This window comes from Octopus bimaculoides, chromosome 2 (genome assembly GCF_046866305.1).
Source record: "Octopus bimaculoides isolate indiv1 chromosome 2, ASM4686630v1, whole genome shotgun sequence".
Classification (NCBI taxonomy): Eukaryota; Metazoa; Mollusca; class Cephalopoda; order Octopoda; family Octopodidae; genus Octopus; species Octopus bimaculoides.
The window spans coordinates 65,647,905-65,655,552 of record NC_142929.1 but is presented as its reverse complement, the minus strand read 5'-3'; the positions used below and the strand labels follow the sequence as shown (position 1 = coordinate 65,655,552).

The following is a 7,648-nucleotide window of genomic DNA, read 5'->3' as shown; positions in this document are numbered from 1 at the left end:
TGATCGTTAGTTTTTTCTTACTAGGTGTTCTTATTTCATTGTCTGTCGCTATTTCAAACCGGTTTCACTGATAAAATTTCTTTTACGGAACAATGATTGAAAATGATAGAGAGAGAAGCGGAAAGAGAGGTAGGGAGTGATTGTCTTTCAATAAGTACTATAATGGCTTTTAATGGATTCTAATTTTTCTTTTTATTTATTTCATTTTCTGAGCGACCACGATAAAATTATCTCTAGCAACAACGAAGTTTCCCTTCTTAGCAACAACGTTGTTAGTTAATAGCGTAATCAATCACTCGATCAATATTTCATTTATTTCATGCGAGTACGATAAACATTGTAAATTTGCTTAGTCTGATCGGAGGTATCCCTACTAGTTTAAAACTCGGCGTTGAAAGCGAACAAAAAGATCTTTTCGTATTGTTTTCAAAACACCGTATCTTTTATCTTTTTCTTTTGCCTTTTTCACTCAGTGAACTGCACCCATACTGGGGCACCTCCTCCACTCCAGTACTTGTTCTTTAAGTCTCGTATACTGTTGGTTTCTTTTACCGAATGGCTAAGTTATGCAGACAAACGAATATCACCGGGGGACGAAAACACACACACACGTGCGAGGGAGTACGATGGGCTTGTACTGAAACCTCTCTCTCGAGCATTCAATCACAAATGATAACGAAGCGGCTAACATCTAGCCTTCGGCTGCCTTGGACCGGTTACCTGGTCGGAAGATTCTCGCAGGTTGGTTCTGACTGTTAACTTCGTGGTGGAAATAATCCACTCAAACAGTGTCGAGATGAAACCGCGTTTGTTGGTGTTGGTGGTGTTGCTGTCGACGACATTGTGGTAGACAGTACATTGGTGGTGATAACGTCGTCGATGGAAACTGACTAGAACTGTGTTCTGTATGTGGTCGCAATGACTGGCGTAGTTGGAGCAGGTTTATTTATAGATGAACAGGGGCTCACCGGAACAGCAGAAAAACACTCTCTCACGTGACCTTATCTGAAGGCCACGATTGGACGGTATGCACCCTGGCTCGAAACAGAACTGGTGACAATTGCCGCGCAAATAAGAACCAATCAGGGTGGTGGACACAAGGATGATTGTTGAGGGACGTAGACCAAATTGTTATGAATGTGAAATAAGAGGCCACATGAAGACGCAGTGCCCCAAGCACAAACCTCCTCAGAGTGAGAAGGCTAAAGGCGGCGAGCTGGCAGAATCGTTACCCCGCCGGGCGAAATGTTTAGTAGTATTTCGTCTGCCGTTACGTTCTGAGTTCAAATTCCGCCGAGGTCGACTTTGCCTTTCATCCTTTCGGGGTCGATAAATTAAGTACCAGTTACGCACTGGGGTTGATGTAATCGACTTAGTCCCTTTGTCTGTCCTTGTTTAGCCCCTTGTGGGCAATAAAGAAATAAGAGTGAGAAGGCTATGGAGAGGTACCAAGTGGAGACAGCAAAAGTGATATGGAGTGGGCCAGGGATACGGAAGAAGTGGAGTCAAAGAAAGGCAGAACGAAAGCGACAAGTGAGGGGAGTGACGGATTTGTCAGCCCCAAAAATTAAGGAAAAGGTGACAGCAAAGGAAAACTCTGAAAGACCAGAACCAGATAAGACACTAAAAGAAGGTAAGTAACTGCCTATGTTTAAACACAAGCAGATGATTGAAACGGAACCAAAGGAGCGGGAATCAGTAGAAGGGACTGAACAGCAGGTTATGGAAAGTAATGCATTTGTAGTTTACTATGGTAAGAATGTGGATGTGGAAAAGAGGATTTCCAAGTAGAAGGGTTTAATAAGGGTGAAACTATCCAGGGAGGATTTCACGGATGCTCAAAAGTGTGTATTATTGAACGAAGACAGATCCAACACGTTTATAAAATTACATGCAAAGCATATAATTTCAATTGGCGGGCCGGTGGGGTTTGATGCTCTACTACTCATAATTCAACATTAAAGACATGCAAAGTTTAAAAGTATTATAAAAGATGAACATTTAAAAATGAAGATGTGAACTTTGTAAAAGAAAAAAAAGAAACTGTTCAAAATATAACGTCTAAATGTAACCATTCGACTTCGGTGCTTGAATGGGCATTGCGCCTCATTTTATCATTTTCATTCCTTCTTTTTATTTTTTTTCTTCACTCAATTTCTTTCTGTATTTTTATTTCCCCGACTATGTGTCCTGTATTGTTTTGTAATGCCCCATCTATGTTTGGCCACTTGTGGATAATAAAAAAATCAAGACGTTGGTGTTGCCTTGGCGGAGGTTTGCGCTCTGAATGCTCTTGTTAAATGTGTTTTGCCATCTTTTGATCTGTTTCTTGCGATGTTTTATGTTCAGATTTCAAATCCATACGAAACACACATTGTTTTTCATCCTTCTGGGGTCGATAAAATAAAGTACTGGATGTCAATTTATATTTCTTTGCAGGTAAGGAGGAAGGGAACCTAAAAGTAGCATTCTTCCGTTTTAAGCATGACAAATGTCAAAATTTGTGCCAGCTGATTTCCTAACACATGACGTTATTTATTTAATATATTTTTGTGTTCTGGAATGAATATGATTCTACATGCATACATACATGTATGTATGTAAAGAAAAAGTAGATAGTCAGTATTTTGGTTAATACTTTATTAGCACTTTTTCGTAATATAAAATCTGTACATCACTTCAAACAATCAAATTCTTATATTTATATATGTGTGTGTGTGTGTACATACATGAACACTGACATGCAGGAAGTAAAAAGACACCTTTAATTTTCAAAATCTTTTATTTAATACGCAAAGCGAACAATTAAAATGTAATCGATAGGTAGGACTACATACTTCGGTATTTAGTTGACATTCTCTTTGCGGTTTTTAATTCGGAAACTCGTTTTGGAACTGAACTGATGAGCTTTGTGATTGTCTCTTGTGGAATTTCTGCCCACTTTTCACGCAACAATCGAAACAATCCATCTTTACATTTAGGCTTCTGTCAAGTTTTTCGTATAGCTCTATCTAGTATGCTCCAAAGATTTTCAATTAGGTTCATGTCAAGAGATTGGCTCGACCAAGGAAGCTTTTTGATCCCATTTTCAGTCAGCCATTATTGATTCCATTTCGCGGTGTGGTATGGAGCCCCATCTTCCATGAATAAAAAAAATCATTTTTCGTTATGTTATCATATGAATACATCGGAAGTGGTCCTTGCTAAAGTATTTCGATGTATTTCTCAGAGTTTATGGTTCCAACAGATTCAATCAGCTCAGAACAACCATTGCTGGTGACAGCTCCCCATACCATTACAGAAATACCGCCATGTTTCACAAATGGTTGGAGTCGTTTCAAATCAAATTCTTGATTGGGAAGCCTCCAGACCCAAACACGTCCACTGTCTGAAAATAATGCAAATCCGGATTCATCTGAGAAAATCCCTCTATCCTAAAATGAACTGGATTTTTCTGACATCTCCGTAGCCCATTTCTTTCTTTTCGTGATATTAATCAGTTGGAGAGCTTTTCTTCTAGCTGCTCGTCCATAATACCCAAGCTTTTGCAGATATGTAACACACGTTCATTGACTAACTTCTAGCTGTTTTGTAATGTCAGAAACCTTCGAACAGGGTTCGTTTTCCACAATTCTCTTCAAACAGCGAAGCTTCCTTTCCGAGGGCCCAGGTCGGCCGGAACGATTATCTGTTGATTTTTTTTCCTTGGCTTTTGAATTGCACTATAATTCTATTAACAGTAGCAAGAAGAATTTGAAGATTTTCGGCAATTTTTCGCTGGCTAAGACCAGCCTCAGATTGCCCAACAATACGATGTCTTTGAAAATCTGACAGTTCTGCTGAATTTTTTGTACATCACATAGTTACTCTCCGAAAATGTTTAATATAATGGCACCTGAAATGAAAAAGAATAATTACATTGTGAATTCTACACCGCTGAAAACATTAAGACGCTTAGATCAGAAATTTTGAAAATTAAAGGTGTCTATTTACTTCCTGCATGTGTTTGTGTATACGAATACCAACTCATTGAGCAATTGTAGTTGATTTTATTTTTGTTTTAGTTCACCTAGCTGTTGATGGTAGGAGTAAACAATATTGGGGCAAAGAAAGAAAAAAAAAATCTATTGGGTCTTTTGTAAATGTCAAGTGTGACAGACTGGCATCCTAGCTATGTAAGGGTCATTCGATTTGTCGTCTGCTTAATGTTATAAAATCTCGAGATAAGCATCGTTTTTTATGTTATCTTGTGGTTTACGAAGCCCCATTTCAATGTTATCGTGTCACTGATGCTTATTGTCTAATTTGGAAAACTGTTATTAGCATAACATTTGTATAAATCCACTATTTATCTAATCTATTTTCTCTTTAATGAAATGATTAATGAATCTTATATAAATGATGCAAAATTATATTTGTTTCAGAGACCTGAAGTCTTTTGTATGCTAATCATGAAAATGGAATTGAAGTAATACTAATGATCCTGGTTCCTCTTAGGCTTGCATAGATGGCATTGAATTTTCATGGGATCTTTTTTAAAACGGGGGCCACATTTTTCATTAATGTTTTACGTAGTGTTTTTGGTACCGAAAGATTTTCAAACTTCGTATACTTATCTATTTTGTGTTATAGAACAGGAAAATATTTTTGTATTCGAATTTATTTCATGTAAAAAATTGTCTTATTTCGATAATTTCAACCAATCACTGACAAGTATTCAGTTGTTTATATTTACTCCTTTGGCTAATTAAGCGGTGTAAAGCGTATTTAATTTCCATAGCTTCGTTTTGCTTTTTTCTTTTTAAATTTGCTGTTTTACCCTAACCTTAATCCTATCACCGATAGAATTGTTTCAGAATCGTTTGTTTATGTAGTCGGCACTTAATGTATATCGGCTGAATGGACGTCAGTGATTGGTTGAAATTACAGAAATACGACAACTTTAACATGGAATAACTTAGGGATTTCTTTTTTTTAAAAGAAGACTAAGAGAAAAAGATGTTTTATATGACACATTCTACCAGTGTTCCAAGTTTCAAAATGTTTCGTTAATGAAAAACGTGGCCCCCGTTTTAAAAAAGATCCTTTTCATGTTTTACATATATATATTTTTAACTTTCGGGTGGATCATAGCCTCACACAGAACTTCGTGACAAATATGGTGCTTGTATCTACTAAATAAGTTCTTTTTAAATACGGAAATAAGCCACCTGAATATTTTGTTAGTTTGTTTATCGCCATGAGGTCAAGAAATCAATACTTATTGATGGGGTGGCCAAAGACAACATATCTTGCGGTAATGTTTCGTTCATTTACGTTTTGAGTTGAAATCCTGTCGAAACTGATTTTGCTTTCAAAATCAGTCTTGCAGTAGGAAAAATTAAAATTTTAAAAAAGTGGGTATTATAAAAAGTTTTTTTTTTAAAGGAAAAAACCGGTGGGTCGAACACGAACCCGGAAAAGTATCAACATATAATTTTGAACTCATTTCGATTTCATTATACTGTGTATGTTCATTCGATTTCATTATATTTGATTTTTAACTAAGGTATAACCCCAGCCCCTAAATGTTTTGTTGTGTCCTTGTGCTGTCCCCTCTGTGTCATGGCCTGTGTGCCAAATAAAAGAAATTCCTTGTAATAAGCGCTATTCGTTAGTTATTTGGTCAACGCTGTCAGCGTTGTTAATCCCCTCCCCCATTTATGAGCAATGCTACATGTATAATTATAGCAACTGGTTTGAGATTCCTGCTCTGTCTTTTTTTTTTTTCACGGTGAATATAAAATTTTGTCAGAATGTGAAATGCAACGAGGCAATCCCATGCGAGGGAGAGGCTACCCATTCTTTCGCTTACCATTGACAATATTGTCAAATCCGTTGACACAGAGCTCTACATATATTACTTCGACGATATTACTATTGGTGGAAATCGTCTTAATGTCTTGGAAACCTTGCAACGTGTGACTTATTCTATTATCAAATTCAGCCTCCAACTTAATGAAGCTAAAAGCTAGCTTATTTTCAACTACACATATGCTACTTACCAGGAAATATGTTCGAAAATACCTTCCATTTATGTCTCAAACTCCTCTGGGTTCCCTCTTACCATTTATATCTTGTTCCTCTTGTCTGTAACAGTATGTCTGCCACTCATGACCGATAATCTTAAGTACATCAAACCGTACTAGGCTTTTTTCCTGCTTCGAAACAGCCTAAACCTTGAGATGTACCTTCTGCCTTTCATACCAATTGGTTCCCTACCAATCTCAGTTTCTTTGCTACAGGACTGTTTTCTTCTATTATCAACGTCTATTTATCTGTTGTAGCACATGCCCTCTCGTAAGGTATGGAAGTCTGGGAGTTTGTCTACGGTTTGACCCCTCCTTTGCCCTGTTTTCTGTCTTCTCTCCACCTGTCGCCTCTCTAGTTAACCGTCTCTTGTCCTCCACCATTTCTTAATATAGAGGACGCGTCTTTACAGTGGGCATTGTTAGAAGAGTTCGTTCATGAGCTGAAGGAGATCCAGAAGAACGATAAAATAATTAATAATCATATATTGAGCTCAACTAAATCTTCGAAATCCGTGGCTTCGGGCCAGGGTTAGAAATTATTACCACAGTCACTTCTAGGTAGACTGACTCTAGTTTCTGAACAATAACGTTTAATTCTCTGTTATATTTTGATAGCGCTATTTTTTCTTTACATACGTACAATCCCAATGTCATGATTGTTTAGTCACAAATTTATGATTCAATATGTTGTTTGACGATTCTTTGGTTAACAGTAATTGTTTTTGTTACAATATACTATTTATCTAAGGTTGTTTTTTGTTGTTAATGTTTGAAGTATCAGCAAACAATGTTGCTTTTATTGTTTGACGTTTATAACTACTAACAACATAATTCATGGGAGCAGCAACATGAATAAATTGGGTGTTTTTTTTTTGTACAAAAGTAACAGTTCACGAATATTTTTTTTTTTTTTTTGCAATGAATAAAGCAATAATTGTACTCAAAACAACAGCTGATTATTGGGCAACAATAATCGTTGTAAAAAGATTTCTATAATAGGTTTGAAAATGTACAAGAATGAAGTTTAAAGATTTAATACTTTGTTGTGTATGAATGAGATTTATTTGTTTTTTGTTTTTTGGTGCAACAATAAATTTTTGTCACGCAGCTATGACTGACACTGTTGTCCGAGAATAAGTTTGTTGTTGCAACATACACAGAACAGCAACAGTCTCATATTGACTGCTACACAGCAGTATTTTGATTACAATAGTGTGTATTTGTCAGTTCAAGTCCCCTACTTCTTTCTCTGTCAACACGCACACTTACATATACACATACACGCCTCTATTAATCTAATGTTGCAGCTAAATCTCCATCAATAGTTTTAAGTTGACATTGTTATCTGTGCCCTATGCCATTATTTTCCCCTCCCGCACTATTATCAAAGCTGTTAAACCTTATTATTGTAACACTTCATTCTATAAATGACTCAAATTCATATGACATCGCTGTAGCAAGGTTAACCAAGTGCAGCAAATCCTACTAAAATGTCAGCAAAAGCCTTATTGCTGAAGGGAGAAGACAAAGAACCAGTCTCTTTCATTTAAATCTGTTATGTGTGTCAACCTACAATA

At 36.6% G+C, this 7,648-nt stretch overlaps 1 long non-coding RNA gene across 1 annotated transcript; it reads left to right on the top strand.

The window, feature by feature from the left end:
- Positions 1-701: 701 nt before the first annotated feature.
- LOC149137096 (uncharacterized) lies at positions 702-4,563 on the top strand. Its single transcript, XR_016239798.1, has 2 exons — positions 702-1,633; positions 4,425-4,563. It is a non-coding gene; the product is annotated as an uncharacterized LOC149137096 (long non-coding RNA).
- Positions 4,564-7,648: the final 3,085 nt, after the last annotated feature.